Here is a 20,758-nt window from a genome sequence, read left to right on the forward strand (position 1 = left end):
CTAAGTCTGAGGATCCCCTACAAAAGGGACTAGTGAGTTGACAGTAGAACAATTAGTAGAAAATAACTAGGTAAAGAGGCATGTTGGGAACAGCATTGAATCTTGTACTAAAGGCCTATGGAGGGGGTGAGGGAACAGGAATTTTTGGAGAGAATAACAGAACTGCAAGGAGGTCATATTGTGGCTATAAAAAGAGGTAAAGGCTGTATTGGGGTTTTAAAAAATAGGAGACTCTTAAAACACGGGAGAGTTTTGAATGTGCTTTAAATATTGATAGGGAGGAGTGAGAGGTAATAATATCCAACACATATCTTGTTGGTCATACAGATGTATATTCCTTACATATCATATGAGGCTTTGAGAAATAGGTACTCTTATTCTTATTTTACAAATAAGGAAATAAAAACACAGAGTTTAAGTAACTTGTCCAGCTAGTAAATGTCAGAGCTCCAAGGTCCTTGATCTTAACCCATACAGACCTATCTCTATCACATATAGAGAAAAGGGTGAATACGTTTTCAAAGGATAATCAATGAGTTCAAGTGACAGTTCTTAGATACCAGTATACACAGGAACCAACAAGTATGCTCATTAATTCAGATTCCCATGCCCTACCCAACCTCTGAGTTTCTTTATATATATAATATATATTATATTGATATTAAATATATATACTTATATATATATATATAGAGAGAGAGAGAGAGAGAGAGACAGAGAGAATGCTCCCCTCTGCTGGTTCTCTCCTCCAATGCCCAAAATGGCCAGGGCTGATCCAGGCTGAAGCTAGGAGCTGGGAACTCAATCCAGGTCTCTAATGCCGGAGGCAGGGACGCAACTACAGGAACCATCACCTTCTGCCTCCCGGATTCCGCATTAGTAGGAAGTTGGAATTGGGAGCCACAACTGGGTACTGTGATGTGGGATGTGGGCATCTTTACTGATGCCTTAACTGCTATGTCAAATGCCCGTACCCCTCCCCCAGTTTTCTGAACCCATAAGTTTAGCCTTTTTTTTTTTTATCTTTTTAACTTTTATTTAATGAATATAAATTTCCAAAGTACAGCTTATAGATTACAATGGCTTCCCCTCCCATAACTTCCCTCCCACCCACAACCCTCCCCTCTCCCGCTACCTCTCCCCTTCCATTCACATAAAGATTCATTTTCAATTATCTTTATATACAGAAGATCAGTTTAGTATATATTATGTAAAGCTTTCAACAGTTAGTCTTTTTAAAACAACATTTACTAAACACCACTTATCTTTACTGAAGGGAGACGGGAGAAAGAGTGCTCCCATTTGCTGGTTCAAACCCCCACTGACAGCCTCTGCAATACTTAGGACTGGGCCAGATGGAAGCCAGGCGGGAGGAACTCCATTCAGGTCTCCCACATAGATGGCAGGGACCTAAGCATTTGAGTCACCACTGCTGCCTCCAAGGGTTTGCATTGGCAGGAAGGTCGAATTGGCGTGGAGTTGGAACTCAAACAGGCGCTCTGATATAGGACATGGGCATCCTAACTGGCATCTCTACTACTATGCCAAATGCCTGCCTCAGTCCAGCCTTTTTCAAGGTAAGTCATCTACAGGTGCTCCAGAGACAATACTTCAAGAAATACTGTTTTGCTCTAACAACTGGGAGGAGCATGGGAGCAGGTACAGGCATGTTGGTATGTTTGGTGGGAAGTTAAGGGCGTTTTTGTCTAATGGCTTCTATTTGTTCTATGAGTATCATACAGTCACACAAATACTATGGGAAAAGTTTGGCTATCACTGATGGACTCTTTCCAACTAGGAAAGAACTGAGTGCAACCCAACCCTGGCTTTGAGAACCACAAGCTCAGTGGGGTGTTATGTAACGTGTCCCACCCCTGAGGCCAGGTAAGTCTCTATGTCTGTCCATCAAGCCGTTGCAGGAAGGGATGTATATCCTACACCAGTGATGGGAAGTCCAGGTGATTGAGGAAGGACTCGATGGAGTGTGGAGATAAACTAAGTCTGCCAAGCCTGCTGCAGCAGAAACCCTATAAGAAGGTACTAGTATGATTTGCAAGAGGAAAAGATGTATTTATGGCTGAAAGGGAAGTACACAGGACACTTGGTTTATTTACAGTGTCCTTGTGTTTGCAAAGGGCATTGTTTAAAACTTGTTTTATCCCAGAATTATTTCCCAGAACTTCCTACCAGGCCTCTCAGAACATTTAGATTCACATCTGAAAAACCAGTGTGCAATGGGCAACATCTGTGGTCTTCAACTCACACAGTTAATGGCCTTTCCCTGACTTTTACATCACCAGGGACCACAAGCCAACACATGCTGTAAGGATGTAACCAGCTGTAGGGAAAACATTCCTTATCAAAAACTGTCCAACTCTTGTGTGTATTCAGCTATGCAGGAAAAAATTCTGCTTCATGAAAACATCAAAAATTGATTCTTCTTAGTCTCTCATAGTTCATTCTCATTGCCTATTTCAACCACCCCTAAGTAGAAAATCTACAACTGGAGTCAGATTTGAAGTTCAGGGATCTCTTAACTATCTGTTCATTTAGCTATTTGTAGTCCACATGTAAGCCAAATGCTTCATGGAGCCAGTGATTTCTACAGCCTTCTCCTGACCCATAAATAACTTTCCCAGCACATTTTATTGGAGAAAGATGCTTCCTTGAGGGTAAGCTCCTTTCAACCTGCCACCATGGACAGAAATAATCAACATTCAGTTGTAAAGACAAGAAAGGGACCTCTATTAGGCCAAGAAAGTGAGCTAGGTGCATAAGGCAGCATCCCCACCTCCTCATGAGTTTGGGGGAAGAAGGCGTAGCTCACTTAGTAAACTGAACTGAAGCTGAACTCTGCATAATGCAGGACAAATACCCATGAACTCAGGCCAAGCCAGAGCCACTGTTTCCAGCCCTGTGGGCAGCCAGCCCACCCTTTCGGAAGTTTCTCAGACAGGACTCCTGTGTTTCTCCAGTGAGGAAGCTTCCTGTGGGTCACGGTGTCTCCTGCCTTGCATTCCAGAAAATAGCCAGAGCTCAGTCATCTGTCTCCCTCATCCTGTTAGGAGGAAGAGTCAGAGAGTTCCCATGTTAACAACCTCAGTGCAGTTGATAGAAAAATAGGATAAGAACAAGGGAAACTACAGGAGAGTCCAAAGATTTGTAGGAAATCCTACACATACACAGATACTCAGTCATCAGAAAGCTCATGAGGAATGGATTTAAAGAATTTAAAGATTTAAAGAATTCTGTGCATTGCCCATTAACCTTCTCATAACATTTTATTTTGTTTGAAAGGCAGAGACAAAGACACACAGAATTCTTCCATCCACTGGTTCACTCCCACAAATACCTGCAACAGCAGGAGCTGGGCCAGGCCAGGCCAGGACAAAGCCCAGAGCCAAGAACTCCAACCCTGCCCCGTGGGTAGCAGGGATTCCAGCACTTGGGTCACCATCTGCTGCCTCCCGGAGTGCATATCAGCAGGAAGCTGGAATCAAAAGCAGAGTGGGACTCAACCCCAGGCACTCAGACAGGGTATCTGGGCATTTCCAGCAGGGTCTCAACCATGCATCAAACACCTACCTCCTCCATTAACTTTTTGCTCTGTGTGTGTGTGTGTGCCTGTGTGTGTGTGTGAAGACAAACATACAGATAATAATAATGTATATACACATATAGTATATATGTATAATAATATGTGCAATTTATAAGCATATGCAATATACATATGTCTATATGTGAGCATGTATATATATGTGCATGTGTATATAGTTTATACATATTATACACATATATGTATGTAGATTTAAACATGTAAAATGTCACCCTTCCTTCCTCCCTGGCCCCAATTTCATAGAGCCTGAAAGCATAACTGAAGGACTCAAGAGAATTAAAATTAAAAGCACAAAGCAGATTTCCAACAGGATGGCTTGTTGTTGTCGAAACTTGATTTGCAAGGCCAGGCTTAAAAGCTGATCCTGCCCACGGAGGACGGGTGCCTGCCTGAGGAAAGAAATGATTTGGCAATCGCTTCCAACATCCTTCCATCTCTAAACAGACAAGTTCAACAACCCACGCTGTTCCCGTCCTCCTCCTCCAAATGGGAAGAAACACTGCTGGTGCGACATCTGTTTTAGCTCGGGAATGCCCTCAGAATACTCCATCCGCCTAGGACCTGCCTGCAGGGAGAGGCCAGCCTGGAGAAGGACATGCTGGACACCACTTGGGTGGCAGGCAGTGCCTTCCGGACCCAAGGGCACCTGGCTTTTGAAGTTTGGAAAACTTCATCCACGGCACTTTGATTTCCATGCTCTTTGATTCTTTAAGACATTAAGAGATAGAAGAAGATAAATTTTCCTCCCTGAAGGGAAACAGCCAAGGCTGTTACGAATGTGCACATTTTTCTGTCACCACAAATAATCTCCCAATAATCGGAGCAGTCTATAGCAAAGCACTCTAGGTATGCTGCTGAAAAGAGAAAATTCTTCTCTCTTTATGATAATAACGCTACCAAAGGAAGCGTGTCTGTGAAGTGCAAGTCAGCAGCAGGATGCTACTGCCTGTCCCAAAGCAAACACGACAAGCACACGGTGGTTTTCTTCTAGCTGTTTTTGTTATATTCTGTCTCGAAGGAGGGCAACCTGGCTTTGTCCTTACTAGATCGACTGTTGTCTAACTTTTTAGAACACATATTAAGTAAAGGTAAAAATCACCAATGCAAATCATGGGTACTTAAGCAATTCTCAAGCCACAGGTCTCCCCATGGGATCGTATGTTAGAAGCTCAATATGACACAGCTGAAGCTAGCTCTGAAAAGAGAGAATACAAGGTTCTTCACCACTGGAGTGTCGTGAGGGCCCCTGACCAGCACGTGAGACTGTAAGCCATCCGCCTCCATCTGCCTTCGAAAACACCACACCCCGTCTCCTCCAGCCATGTCAAGCTGCTTCTTGCCTCCTCGCTCAGGATGAATGTATTGTCCCCTGGCTTTTCTTGGCCTATCTCCCTGTCCTTACCACTGGGATCCTAAGCAGCTCCAAGAACCCAGCTCCTTGTGAACATCAGAATTCAGACTGCTGGGCACCAGCATTTGTTCTAGTGGTTGAGATCCCTGAATCCTATATTGGAGTGCTTGTGTTCAAGTCCTGGCTTGCTCCCAATTCTAGCTTCCTGTTGATATGCACCCTGGGAGGCAGCAGGTGATGACTAAGTACTTGGTCTGTGACACCCATGCGGGAGGGCTGCACTGAGTTCCCAGATCTTACCTTTGGCCTGGCCCAGTCCTGGTTGTTGCAGACATTTGGGGAATGGACAAGAAAATGAGATCTCTCTCTCTCTGTCCCTCTCCCTCTCCCTCTCCTTCTCCCTCTCCTTCTCCCTCTCCTTCCTTACCTCCCCACCTCCTTCCGCTCCCAAATAAATAAAACAGATTTTGAAAACAATTCTCTTGGATTCTCTTTTCTCTAAGCTCTATTGTATTCCATCTTGCATACAATTAATTGCCCATAAAACTACTCTGCTCCCTAGTTATATTAAACAAGCAATTATTTTCCCAAATATATGAAAATAAATATGTAAATATGTTTTAAAACATTATATGTGGTATGGAAAAAATAAAACATGGTAATGATAAAGGAAGACCAGGGTAAATGTTTAGAAAGGTGATGTGGGAAGACATCTTTAAGGAGGATACATTTGAAATGAACAAAGGGAGCCAGACAAAGAGCTCAAGAGAGAGAATGTGCAGAATTGCAGAGAGCGAGTGAAAAAGGCCAGAGAGGAAACTGGCTCGTGCTTTAGGAGCAAAAAGAAAGCCGGCACAAAATGGAGACGGTGATGATGCTGAGTTCAGAGAGGAAGGCGATGGGAAATGAGGAAGGAAGGCCCTTGTAGGCTGGTTAAGGACTGGGGTTCATTCTAAAAGCAATGGCAAACCTCTGGAGGACTTTAGTCAAGAAAGTAATATAAGCTGGTTTGCAGTTATAAAAGAACTCTCCATGTGTAGTAGAGACAAGACTACAGGCAGAGCAAACCAAAGGCCCAAGGCCAACCTGCTGCGATTCCAGGTAGAAGCTGAGAAAGGCTTACCTGAGGATGGTAGCAGTAGCGATGAGAAGGGGTCCAACTATCCTACTCTGAAGACAAGGTTAGCAATTTATGATGTAGCAATAGCGGCAGGGAGGTCTTCCCTGTGCTCTGCCAGCTTTGCAGAAAAACAAAGTGGAGAAGCTATACTCGCAGTGGGAGATCTTGCCAAAGCAGACTAAGCAGCCTGGGTGCACGGTGAGTAAGGTGCGCGGAGCAGGAACACAGAAATGAAAGAGCTGGCAGCCCAGGATCGCCAGAACCCACCCAGGGTTGCAAGGTGAGGTCCGACTGCACCAGCCTGTGCCACTGTTGGTACAGCTTGAGGGATAGTTCAGTATCCTACACCGTGTTTGGGTCCAGCCCAGAACCCTCAGGGGAGCTGGGAGACTGCTTGCCCAGAGTGGGGGAAAGAGGCAGCCCACCTCTTTATCCACTTCTTTCCCTGCCACACCAGTGCCCTGCAGCTAACTAGCTGGGAGAAAGCGGTAGCCATTTTGGACACAAACAGGAGCAGGGGTCCCACCGTCTCCATGCATGCCCAGAAGCTAGTGAGGACTGTTGTTAGGAGTACAACAGCAGTTCACATTAAGGGGTGGTGGTGGTGCGGCTGCGCCCACCCCACAACAGGCAGGGAGGGGAAGCCGACCCCTCCAAAGGGAAGTGCTGCCTGCGGAGACTCTTGTTATCAGCCCTGCACAATTCTGAAAGCAGTAGAGTCGCTGGTGGCAATTGTGCCTGCTTGTGACCTAGGGATTCTACCAGGGGAAAAAAATCTTGCTCGCCCCTCCCCAAGCTGGCCACACCCACCCCAAGACTCCCCAGGGGTTCCCAGACTCCTGAAGAGCTCATTCCACCACCAGCCACTGCCCCTGGGTGGCCTTCCCATGCCTGTCCCCACTCCAGCTGCACCCACCTCAAGGCTCCCCAGGCGCCAATGAATTCTCAGTTTTCTGTGGACTTTGAGTCTGGCTGGGGGATCAGACTCAATGCAGCAGGGGTGAAACACACACAGGCAGTGGCTCTGGGAACCCCTCAGCCTCTCTGTGGACAGACAGCCTAATGGGGTGGAGTGAACTCTCTTGCATTCCTTATCTGTGGGAGCCCCAGGTGCCGAGACTGTGAAAACACTGTGGCTGTGTGAGACACTCTGGGGATGAACATCCAGGTATTGCTCAGCTTAAAGGAGAGGAAGGGAGGGAGCGATCACACTAGCAGATGTGACCATCCCCCGCTTCTGAGAACAGGAGGAGAGCTAACACCCTCAACTCTGGTGATACCCTGGATACTCACTCCACCCCAGAGCACTGAGCAGAGCTCCCTGACCACACCTAGTACATGCTTCTGGTACTCACTAAAATAGCCGACACTCCACTGAGCCACAGAGGCACAGTTCAAAGATAAAAGCCATCATGGGGGATGGACCCAAAAAGTTTCTCCATAAACGCCAGAAAATAAATGTAGCAATCCAAGAAGCAAAAACAAAGAAGTCAACATGATGCCTCCAAAGGAACATAACATTTCAATACTAGAATGAAAAGATGAAATTATCAATGAAATGCTGGAAACAGAACTCAAAAGGTTAATCATAGGACTATTCAGAAGCAAATCAATGAACTAAATAAAACCATACATGACATGAATGAAAATTTTTCCCATGAAATTGAGATTTTAAAGAGAAACCAAAATGAAATATTAGAAATGAAAAACTCAAAAGATCAAATAAAAAATGCAGTCAAAAGCCTTAACAGCTGACTGCACAAGGCAGCAGAAAGAATATCCAAAATAGCGAAATAGAAGCTAAATCTTTGGAAATCCAATGGTCAGACCAAAGAACAGAACAAGAAAATAGAAAACTTAAAGGCAGTGTTTGAGACCTATAGGATACCATCAAATGACACAACACACAGGTCTTGGAAGTTCCTGAAGGCATGGAAAGAGAAAATGGATTAAAAGGTTTATTTACTGAAATATTTACAGAAAACTTCCCAAACGTGGAGAAAGAAAAGGATATGCAAGTAGAGGAAGCACATAGAACTCTTAACAGACATGACCAGAAAAGATCTTCAGTATGACACACTGTAGTCAAACTCTCCAAAATAAAAAGTAAAGAAGAGATTCTAAAATGTCCAGGAGAGAAATGCCAGATTACTTTCAGAGGATCTCCAATTAGACTCACAGCTGACTTACCAGAAACCCTACAGGCTGGGAGAGAATAGTGAGATATAGTCCAAATCTTAAAAGAAAAAAACTGTCAACCCATAATACTGTAACCTGCAAAGCTCTCACTTATGAATGAAGGTGAAATAAAGACCTTCCATAAAAAACAGGAATTGAAAGAATTTGTTGCCACTCACCCAGCCTTACAAAAGATATTTAAGGATGTGCTACACACAGAAATATGCTTATCATTAGAAAAGAGAAAGCAGAAAGTCTCCCAGTAAAAATACAAAGGAAATCCAAAGTAAAAAATAAGAATATTAATGGAAAAATGTCAGGGAAAAGTCATTATTTATCAATAGTAACCTTGAATGTAAATGGCCTCAACTCTCCAGTCAGACTGGCTGAGTGAATTAAAAAACAAAACCCATCGATTTGCTTCTTAGAAGAAATACATCCCACCAACAACAATACATGTAGACTAAAAGTGAAAGGATGGAAAAAGACAATCCATGCTAATAGAAACCAAAAAAGAGCTGGTGTAACCATAGTAATATCAGACAAAAAAACCTTTAAAACAAAAATTCTAAAAAGAGACAAAGAAGGGATCAATAAAACAGGAAGATGTAACTCTTATCTAATTACAGGGTACCTGGCAATTTAAAAGAAATGTTAATGGATCTAAAGGGAGACATAGACTCTAATACAATAGTAATGGGGGACTTCAGTATCCCACTTTCAGCAATGGACAGATCAACCAGACAGAAAATCAGCAAGGAAACAACAGAGTTAGTCAACACCACAGACCAAATAGAACTAACAGCTGTCTACAGAACTTTCCATCCTACAGTTACAGACTACACATTCTTCTTACCAATGCATGAAACTTTCTCTTGGATTGTCTACATACTAGACCATAAAGCAAGTCTCAGTAAAAAAAAAAAAAAAATCGAAATCATACCATACATCTTTTCTGACCCCAATGGAATGAAGCTGGTAATTAAGAACACAGGAATCTCCAGAACATATGTAAGCATATAGAGACTGAACAACATGCTCTTGAATGAACAGTGGATCATTGAAGAAATCAAAAGAGAAATCAAAAAATTTGTGGAAACAAATGAAGATGACAATACAACATAGTAAAACTTATAGGATATAGCAAAAGCAGTGTTAAGAGGAAAGTTTATAGAATTTGGTACCTACATCAAGAAATTAGAAAGGCACCAAATAAATGAGTTACCAATGCATCTCATGGATCTAGAAAAACAATAGCAAACCAAACCCAAAACTAGTAGGAGAAAAGAAATAATTAATATTAAAGAATAATCAAAATTGAAACCAAGAAAAACAATACAAAAGATCAGTAAAATGAAGAGCTGATTTGTTTGAAAAAAATAAACAAAATTGACATGCCATTGGCCCACCTAACTAAAAAAAGGAGAGACCCAAATTAATAAAATTAGAGATGAAAAAGTAACAATAGACACAACAGAAATAAAAAGTATCATCTGAAATCACTACAAAGAGGTGTATGCCAACAAATTAGGATATCTAGAAGAAATGGATAGCTGCCTAGACACATATGACCTACCTAAAATGAGTCATGAAGACACAGAAAACCTAAAACAACCAATAACCAAGACAGAAATAAAATCAGAATAGGGCCGGCGCCGCGGCTCACTAGGCTAATCCTCCGCCTTGCAGCGCCGGCACACCGGGTTCTAGTCCCAGTCGGGGCGCCAGATTCTGTCCCGGTTGCCCCTCTTCCAGGCCAGCTCTCTGCTGTGGCCAGGGAGTGCAGTGGAGGATGGCCCAAGTCCTTGGGCCCTGCATCCCATGGGAGACCAGGATAAGTACCTGGCTCCTGCCATCGGATCAGCGCGGTGCACCGGCCACAGCGCGCCGGCCGCAGCGGCCATTGGAGGATGAACCAACGGCAAAGGAAGACCTTTCTCTCTGTCTCTCTCTCTCTCACTGTCCACTATGCCTGTTAAAAAATAAAAATAAAAAAAAAGAAATAAAATCAGTAATAAAGACCATGTAAACAAACAAAAGCCCAAGACCAAATGGCTTCACCACTGAATTCTACCAGACATTTAAAGAACTGACTCCAATTCTTCTCCAGCTATTCAAAACAATTGAAAGGGAAGGAATCCTTCCAAATTCTTTCTACAATGCCAGCAACACCTTAATTCCTAATCCTGAAAATATGCAACAGAGAAAGAGAACTACAGGCCAATTACCTTGATGAAATAGATGCAAAAATCCTCAACAAAATACTATCCAATCAAATCCAACAGCACATCAGAAAGATCAATCACCTAAACCAAGTAGGATTTATCCCTGGTATGAAGGGATGGTTCAACATTCACAAATCAATCATAAGATATATCACATTAACAAACTGCTGACCAAAAACCATATGATTATCTCAATAGATGCAAAGAAAGCATTTGGCAAAAACAATACCCTTTCATGATGAAACTCTAAGCAATTGGAAATAGAAGGAACATTCCTCAATACAATCAAAGCAGTTTATGAAAAATGCACAGCCAATGTCCTATTGAACAGGGAAAAGTTGGAAGCATTCTCACTGAGATCTGGAACCAGACAAGGATGCCCACTGTCCCCATTAGTATTCAATATAGTCCTGAAAGTTTTCGCCAGACCCATCAGGCAAGAAAAAGAAATCAAAGGGATAGAGATTAGGAAGGAGGAAGTCAAACTATCCCTATTTGGCTATAATATGATTCTATATATGGGGGGTCCAAAAGACTCCACTAAGATACTATTGGAACTCATAGAAGCGTTTGGTAAAGTAGCAGGATATAAAATCTACACACAAAAATCAATAGACTTTGTATACAAAGACAATGCCATGGCTGAGAAAGAGCTATGAAGATCAATCCCATTCACAATATCTACAAAAAAAAAAAAAAATCGAATGCCTTAGAATAAATTTAACCAAGGATGTCAAAGATCTCTACGATGAGAATTACAAAACATTAAAGAAAGAAATAGAAGAAGATACAAAAAATGGAAAATTTTTCCATGTTTATGGGTTGGAAGAATCAATATTATCAAAATGTCCATTCTTCTGAAAGCAATTTATGGATTCAATGCAATACCAATCAAAATGTGAAAGATGGTCTTCTCAGATATAGAAATAATGATGCTGAAATTCATATGGAAACACAGAAGACCTCAAATAGCTAAAGCAACCTAATACAACAAAAACAAAGCTGGAGGCATCACGATACCAGATTTCAAGACATACTACAGGGCAGATATAATCAAAACAGCCTAGTCCAGGTACAGAAACAGATGGATAGACCAATAGAACAGAATGGGAATGCAGAAATCAATCCAAGCATCTACAACCAACTTATCTTTGACAAAAGAGCTAAAATCAATCCCTGGCACAAGGACAGTCTCTTCAACAAATGGTGCCAAGAAAACTGGATTTCCACATGCAGAAGCATGAATCAAGACCCCTACCTTACAGCTTTCTCTAAAATCCACTCAAAATAGACTAAAGACCTAAATCTATTGAACTGAAACCATCAAATTTTTAGAGAACATTGGGGAAACCCTACAAGACACTGACATAGACAAAGAGTTCTTGGAAAAGATCCCAGAGGTACAGGCAATCAAAGCTAAAAATGACAAATGGGATTACGTCAATTTGAGAAGCTTCTACACTGCAAAAGAAACAATCAGCTAGGGACAGTGCTGTGGCTTAGCAGGTAAAGCTGCCACCTGCACTGCTCACATCCCATATGGGCACTGATTCAAGTCTGGCTGCTCCACTTCAACCCAGCTCTCTGCTATGGCCTGGGAAGGAAGAAGATGGCCCAAGTCTTTGGGTCCCTGTACCGGCATTGGAGACCTGGAAGAAGCTCCTGGCTCCTGGCTTCAGATCAGCGCAGCTCTGGCCATTGTGGCCAATTTGGGAGTGAGCCAGTGGATGGAAGACCTCTCTCTCTCTCTCTCTCTCTGCCTCTCTTTCTCTCTGTGTGTAACTCTGACTTTCAAATAAATAAATAAATCTTTAAAAAAAAAAAAAGAAGGGGCTTGGCCAGTGCTGCAGCTCGATAGGCTAATCCCCCGCCTTGTGGCGCCGGCACACCAGGTTCTAGTCCCGGTCGGGGCACCGGATTCTGTCCCAGTTGCCCCTCTTCCAGGCCAGCTCTCTGCTGTGGCCAGGGAGTGCAGTGGAGGATGGCCCAAGTCCTTGGGCCCTGCACCCGCATGGGAGGCCAGGAGAAGCACCTGGCTCCTGCCTTCGGATCAGCGCGGTGCGCCGGCTACAGCGCGCCCACCGCAGCAGCCATTGGAGGGTGAACCAATGGTAAAGGAAGACCTTTCTCTCTCTTTCTCTTTCTCTCTCACTGTCCACTCTGCCTGTCAAAATAAAAACTGTCGCTCCCCGTCTTCGTGGAGGAACGACACAGGACCCTGCGCTGTTCTTTTGTCTGCTCGGCCCTCCCCGGGTTTGCTGCTGGTTCTTCCCGGGTTGGCTACCGACCCTTCCACCTCCGTGGAAGGGCGGTTCCCCCTGCCACTTTCCCCACTTCCGCAGGGGAGCGGCACACCGCCGGCCAGCTCTCTCGGGGGCTGCACAGGTGTTCCTTCAGCTAGATGTTCCTGGTGCATGTTGTCTCTCTCCTCCTTTATAGTCCTCTTCCACCAATCCCAACTCTGCTACCCACACGCCGAGTACGCTGCTCTCCTCCAATCAGGAGCAGGTCCTGCTGTTTATTGGTTGAACTGGAGGCAGCTGTGTAGAAGCTGTTTCCTCCTCTCCCAGCGCCATATTGTGGGAGAGCAGATGCATAGAAAAAGTCTTAATTCGAGTAACAGTCTAGTCTGAGTTGCTCCCCACAAAAACAAAAGAAGGGGCTGGTGCTGTGGCACAGTAAGTTAATGCTCTGACTGTGGTGCCATCATCCCATTTGGGCACTGGTTCTGGTCCCAGCTACTCCTCTTCCAATCCAGCTCTCTGCTGTGGCCTGGGAAAGCAGTAGAAGATGGCCCAAGTACTTGGGCCCCTGCACCCACATGGGAGACCAGGAGGAAGCACCTGGCTCCTGGCTTTGGATCTACCCAGCTCCAGCCATTGCAGCCATTTGGGGAGTAAACCAACAGAAGAAAGACCTTTCTCTCTGTCTCTCCCTCTCACTGTCTGTAACTCTACCTCTCGAATAAATAAAATCCTTTTAAAAATAAAATAAAATAAAGAAACAATCAGCAAAATGAAGAGGCAACAACAGAATGAGTGAAATTATTTGCAAACAATACAAACAACTCAGTCAAGAAATGGGCAAAAGATTTAAACAGACATTTTTCAAAAGAGGAAATCCAAATGGCCAACAGACACATGAAAAAATACTCAGGATCATTAGCCATCAGAGAAATGCAAATCAAAACCACAATGAGAGTTCATCTCACCTCTGTTAGAATGGCCTTCATACTGAAATCAGTAAATAACAAATGCTGGCATTTGGGGATGTGGGGAAAAGGGTACCCTAATCCATTGTTGGTGGGAATGTAAGCTGGTAAAATCACTATGGAAGACTTATGGAGATACCTCAGAGGTCTGAATATAGACCTACTATATGACTCAGCCATCCCACTCCTGGGAATCCACCCAAGGGAAATAAAATCAGCATATGAAAGAGCTATCTGCACCCCTGTGTTTATTGCAGCTCAATTCACAATAGCTAAGACATCAATCAACCCAAATGCTGGTCAACTGAAGACTGGATAAAGAAATTATGGGATATGTACACTATGGAATACTACATAGCAGTAAAAAAAAGAAAAAGAAAACCAAAATATGGTCATTTGCAACAAAATGGATGAAGATGGAAAACATCATACCTAGTGAAATAAGCCAGTCCAAAGGAAATACCATGTGTTCTCCCTAATCCGTGGTAACTAATAGATTACCTAAAAGGCAATCTGTAGATGTGAAACTATCACTTTGAGAAGCAATGACTTTGAACAACCTTTCTCTTGACTATTGAGGAACAGTTTTTTTTTATTATTATTATATTTCTTTTATCTTATTTTACTTTTCTTTTTTCTTTCATAGTAATCGTTGAACTCTTTACTTAACATAGAGATAACCGTATGTGCATAAAGTTAACTGAAAATAGATCTTAGTAATAAGTAAGAATGAGAATAAGAGAGGGAAGAGAAAGGGGAAGGTGGAAGGGTGGGAATGGTGGGATAATTACCATGATCCTAAAGTTGTAACTCTGAAATGTATGAAGTTTGTAACTATAAAGCTGTACAGTTCTACATACATTCCTACAGACTTACTTCTAAGGGTATAGTTTTAAAAATTGCCATGGGACCCCAAATCTCCTTAAACTGGGTGGTAAAAATACCATTTTAAGTATTATAGAGAGCATATGGATTAGATTAAGTGTTAAAGTGGTCATATAGACAGGATCAAGTGTCAAAGTGATCATATAAATAGGACCAGGTGTTTGGTAACATTGATAGAATTAAAAAGGAGTGAATGCTCCAACACGGGAAGCAGTCCATATAGCTGACTCATAAAGAGACAATTGCCTTAAGTAGCACTATGACCTCAGAATCAGCCCTTAAGGCATTCTGGTCTAGCTGAAAAGCCCAAGGGGGGCATTTCAGGCATGGAAAGCCAAGATACTGTGGCAAAAAATGTTCTACATGAAAGACCTCTGTGGGTGAGACCCCAGGGGAAAGAAGTGGTCATCAAAGAAGGATGTATTTTTCTCTGATGAGAGAACTTCTACTTTGCTTATGGCCTTGTCCAAATACTGATGGAGTTTGTGGATTCAAAAGGCTTCCATAGCCTAGGCAGCTTACGTAAAGAGCCTCAGGTGGTCACTGACATCATACAGAAGAGTGTCAGTTGTTAAATAAACGACAGAAGTCATTGTGCACTAACTTCCCATGCAGAACCTCTGTCCTCAAAGAGTTGTATTATGAGACTTAACAGTAAAACTTGATCTCAAAGAATTACTTTAAGTGTATTAAGTGAAGGATATTCTATGTCTCATAAGAGACAATTAAATCTAAGTGCTTGCAAAAGACATATCGTTCTTGGGTTCTTCTTTAAAGATAATTAAGTTCCTAAAAAAAAAAAAAAGAATAAAGCTAAATTACCTTTGAGATGCAATGACTTTGAACAACCCTTGTCTGGACTGTTGAGGAACAGTTGTTCTTTTTTTCCCTTTTTTCTTTTTCTTTCTCATACAACGTTCTGAATTCTTTACCTAGAACAGAGTTAATCTTCTGTGTATAAAGTTAAATGAAAATAGATCTTAGTAAACAAAAAAAAAAGACTGGGAACAGGAGAGGGAAGTGGAAGAGGAGTAGGGGTGTGGGTGGAAGGGTGGGTGTGGTAGGAAGAATTACTATATTCCTAAAGTTATATTTATGAAATACATATTAAATAATTTAAAAGATTATCATCTTTCCATTGTGGAACAATTATTTTATGTTGTGTATGTTTAAGCCATTGTTTGTAATTTTGTTACATAAGCCTATGAAGTCTTTGACCAGGATTTAAAAGATGAAGGAAATGAGCTTTAAGAGATTAATTTGCACAAAATCATACAACTAACCCAAGTTTCAAACTCTGGCAAGTGGGACTTCAAAACCTACACTATCTTAACTCAATTCCAACACCTTTCAGCAGTCCATTGACTGCTAGATATATATTAACATTCAAGTTCACCCTTCCACTGTGTAGATACCTAGAAAAAAGAAACCAGAAGTGAACTTCACTTCTCTCTGGAAGGGGGGATTACATAAAATATTTTAGTCTTTGCACATTTGTGGTATGGCTCCTTAGGTTACTGGTTTTTTTTATTTTTTTTTCTATGTGGAAAATTGAAAAATCTAAAGCCAGTCTAGAGACAACCTATGTTCAAACATCAATTCTCAACTGTGAGAATTATAGCTTGGATTATAACTTGAAAGGCATAGAGAGAGGCAGCCAGGCAGACAGAGATCTCCTATCTGCTGGTTTACTCACCAAATACTCACCCCAGCCAAAGCCAGCAGCCAGAAACTCAGTCCAGGTCTCACAGATGAGTGGCAGGGACCAACGACTTGAGCCATCACCTGCTGCCTCCCAAAGTGTGCATTAACAGGAAGCTGGAATTGGGAGCAGATCTGGCAGTCAAACCCAGACACTCTGATATGGGATATGGAAATTTCCAGTAGCATCTTACATGCTGTGCCAAATGCTACCCCAGCACTACATTGTAAGACTGTTTATCCTTCAGCAGATTTCTAGCTGCTCAAAGTGTTAATTTCCTTGCCTATACAGTATATTTAACAATATTTATCTTGGAGAATGGGATGAAAGTTAAATGAGAAATGTAGAAAGCACTTAACGTAATGCCTCACAAGAAGAAAGCTCTTCATAAATAAATGGTGCCTATCTTAATTACAGCTTCCAAGAATGGACACCAGGACACAATTATTTAAGTGAGATTTTATTTTTTGTAATTTATTTCTTTCTCAGTAGGTGAGGCAACTTAGGCGAAAGAGAAAGTGACTTGCTTAATAGCCAAGATAAATTAGAATCAGGACAAGAATTCTCATTTCCCAATTCCCTAAACACATCCACTAAATCACCAAGTCTCTTGATTTCATGTATTTTTTAAACTGCTACCCAGTTGATTGCTCCTGGGTTCTGTAGTTGTCCAAACCACAGCTGCCACAGACTAGCCATTTAAATGAATAAACTATAGTCACATAGGCATGCTCAGGGAAGACTACTACATCAGATTTCTGCTAAGAATACACACTGCTGGAAAATCTATTGAAAGCAGGAAAATGTCAATATGGTCTGAGGTACTTTTTCATTTGAGAGCTCTGCAGTTACTTAATCTGTGTGTCTTCAAAGAAATACTTTTTTAAAAATATGTTCTATCAAGTCACATAACATAAGGAAGTCTGAGATCTGCAACAGAGAGATTCCTTCCCCTTAAGGATAGAACTATTTCCTTGGGTCAACTGCTAGAATGGAAAACTGTTCTGATGACTGGTTGATTATTAAAATTATCAATTTCCTCATCTTAAAATTCTCAGGGATCCTGATCCAAGAAGTCTGGGGTGTAGTATGGGAATAAATATTTTTTAAAAGGTATTCATGGGGCCACAGCCATGGCATAGTGGGTAAAGCCACTGCCTGTGGGGCCGGCATCCCATATGGGTGCCAGTTCTGATCCAGCTTTCTACTTTGGGCTGGGAAAGCAGTAAAAGATGGCCCAAGTCTTTGGGCCCCTGCATCCACGTGGGAGACCTAGAATAAGTTCCTGGCTCCTGGATTTGGATCAACCCAGCTGCAGCTGTTGTAGTCATTTTGGGAGTGAATCAATAGATGGAAGACTTCTCTCTCTCTCTTCCTCTGCCTCTGCCTCTGCCTCTGCCTCTCTGTAACTCTGCCTTTCAAATAAATAAATAGGGCCCAGCACCATGGCTCACTTGGTTAATCCTTCACCTGTGGCGCCAGCATCCCATATGGCACAGGGTTCTAGTCCCGGTTGCTCCTCTTCCAGTCCAGCTCTCTGCTGTGGCCCGGGAAGGCAGTGGAGGATGGCCCAAGTGCTCGGGCCCCTGCACCCGCATGGGAGACCAGGGAGAAGCACCTGGCTCCTGGCTTCAGATCAGCACAGCGCTGGCCATAGCAGCCATTTGGGGAGTGAACCAGACCTTCGTCTCTGTCTCTCTCTCTCTGTCTATAACTCTACCTGTCAAATAAAAAATAAATAAATAAATACATCTTTTTTAAAAAAGGTATTCATTGGCCGGCGCCGCGGCTCACTAGGCTAATCCTCCGCCTAGTGGCGCCAGCACACCGGGTTCTAGTCCCGGTAGGGGCGCCGGATTCTGTCCCAGTCGCCCCTCTTCCAGGCCAGCTCTCTGCTGTGGCCCGGGAGTGCAGTGGAGGATGGCCCAGGTGCTTGGGCCCTGCACCCCATGGGAGACCAGGAAAAGCACCTGGCTCCTGGCTCCTGCCATCGGATCAGCGCGGTGCGCCGGCTGCAGCGCGCTGGCCGTGGTGGCCATTGGAGGGTGAACCAACGGCAAAAGGAAGACCTTTCTCTCTCTCTCTCTCTCTCTCACTGTCCACTCTGCCTGTCAAAAAAAAAAAAAAAAAGTATTCATTAGCAACCAATGAAATGCAAATCAAAGTCACTATGAGGTATAACTTCATACCCATTAGAATACCTATGCCAAAAGAATAAATGTTGGTTGGGATTTGGAAAAACTGGAATTCTCATACTCTGTTATTGAGAATGAAAAACAGCACATCAGCTTTAGCAAACAGTCTAGCAGTTCCTCTAAAGGTTAAACACAAAGTTACCATCAGATCCAGTATTTCAACTAGCAGGTACCTACACAAGAAAATTGAAAACCTAAGTCCAGGAAAAAGCCTGTATGCAAATGTTCATAGCAGCAGAACTCAGCCAAAAAGTGGTAGCAACTCAAGCGTCTATCAATCAATCAATCACTGTATAAATAAAACAAGATCAATACATACAATGTAATAGTAATTGCTTCTGAAGAGTAAGAAAGTACTGGCACATGCTACAACATGCATGGACCTCAAAAATAGTGTGTAAATGAAAAAAGCCAGTCACAAAAGACCATATATTGTATGATTTCATTTACATGAAATGGCCATATTAGGCAAATCTATAGAGATGTAAAATAAATTAGGAACTACCTAAACGTGGATGCTAGATTGGATGGAAGCAATGGAGAATGTACTGCTAAGGAGTGTAAGAGGGTTTTTTTGGCGGGGGAGCAGATAATTAAAATATTCTAATTGGTTGTGGTGAAGGTTGCATAACTTTGCCAGTACACTAAAGCCATTATATTTCATTAAGGCCTTTTTTTAAAGGCTGCTCAGATAATTTTGACTTTCAGAAAGATTTAAAAGCCACTGTTTCAAGTTCTCACTATTCAGTATATTTGAAAAACCAGCAACATCAGCATCACCTGGGAGTTTGTTAGGAGTGCAAAATGTCAGTGTTGGGGTGGAAGAGATCCTGCATTCTAACAGGAACCAAAGGTAAGTGGTGTGCACGCTGAAGTCTCAGAAGCACTGCTGTAAGGTACTATTTAGAGCCCTCTGGGAACACGTCTGCTGGATCCCAGATAATGAAACCAACACTCTGACCTGCCAGTACCTACACTGCATGGGCATGCTGGCTACACCAGCAGTTCACTCAGCTGTAGGACAATTTCCACAAACAATCCTGAGAAAGCCCCAAAGAGAAGAGCTTCATAAAGAAATCCCCTTAGAATGTCACAGGAGTTTTAAGTAGTTGCTGGAATCCCACTGGAGAACATAAAAGTGTTTCTTCATTTAGTGACACTAAAAAAAAATGACAATGTTAACCCAAAAGTCAAAGTAGAGGCAGATAGAGGTAGGCAGAGTTGGGAGAAAAGTGGATCTTTGCATACTCTGGCATGTAATGTAAAGCTATGACGTTTTGTTTTAATGAAAAATTTGTTATTTTTAAAAGATTTGTTTATTTGAAAGGAAGAGTTATAGAGAAGCAGAGGCAGAGGCAGAGAGAGAGGTCTTCCATCTGCTGGTTCACTCCCCAAATGGCTGCAACACCTGCAGCTGTGCCAATCCGAAGCCAGGAGCCAGGAGCTTCTTCTGGGTCTCCCAAGCAGGTGCAGGGGCCCAAGGTCTTGGGTCATCTTCTACTGCTTTCCCAGGCCATAGCAGAGAGCTGGATCGGAAGTGGGTCTTGAACCGGCGCCCATATGGGATGCCACAGCATCGGCCCCTGTGATTTTTTTACTACCATCACAAGAGAAGTATGGCCTTTCTTTCAAAATCGAGATCACTCATTTCACATGTATTATCACATTTTCAACAGCTAGGGTGCTTCTTAAAAAAACTGAATTCTGCTGAGATGTTATGTTGGACCATAGAAGCTGTCATTTCAAATAGTCAGCATAGTTTGTTCACTTGACATTCCAATTAACAATACAGGGTCAACTTACCTCAAATGCAGTCCATCACACATCCACATGAAATGGTATTAGCCACAAAAAATGGGAGTAATGGACTGTTTTTATGTACTTTCCTTATTCACAGTGGCTATCTTATACAGTAGATATTAGACAACAATCTGAATCTCAGAAATACCTTTTAATAGTTGCATGTATTGGGGCTGATGCTGTGGCTCACTTGGTTAATCCTGATGCCTGTGGCGCCGGCATCCCATATGGGCGCCAGGTTCTAGTCCCAGTTGCTCCTCTTCCAGTCCAGCTCTCTGCTGTGGCCTGGAAGGCAGTGGAGGATGGCCTGAGTCCTTGGGCCCCTGCACCTGCATGGGGGACCAGGAGGAGGCACCTGGCTCCTGGCTTCGGATTGGCGCAGTGTGCCTGCCGTAGCGGTCATTTGGGGGGTGACCCAACGGAAGGAAGACCTTTCTCTCTCTCTCTCTCTCTCTCACTGTCTATAACTCTACCT

At 42.8% G+C, this 20,758-nt stretch overlaps 1 long non-coding RNA gene across 1 annotated transcript; it reads right to left on the minus strand.

Moving 5' to 3' along the window:
* Positions 1-1,195: 1,195 nt before the first annotated feature.
* On the minus strand, positions 1,196-19,898 carry LOC103348341 (uncharacterized). The gene is made up of 3 exons (XR_007919517.2): positions 16,294-19,898; positions 15,409-15,518; positions 1,196-3,490 (listed from the first exon to the last, which is right to left on the minus strand). It is a non-coding gene; the product is annotated as an uncharacterized lncRNA (long non-coding RNA).
* Positions 19,899-20,758: the final 860 nt, after the last annotated feature.

The sequence above is a fragment of the Oryctolagus cuniculus genome, chromosome 11, assembly GCF_964237555.1.
Source record: "Oryctolagus cuniculus chromosome 11, mOryCun1.1, whole genome shotgun sequence".
Classification (NCBI taxonomy): domain Eukaryota; kingdom Metazoa; phylum Chordata; class Mammalia; order Lagomorpha; family Leporidae; genus Oryctolagus; species Oryctolagus cuniculus.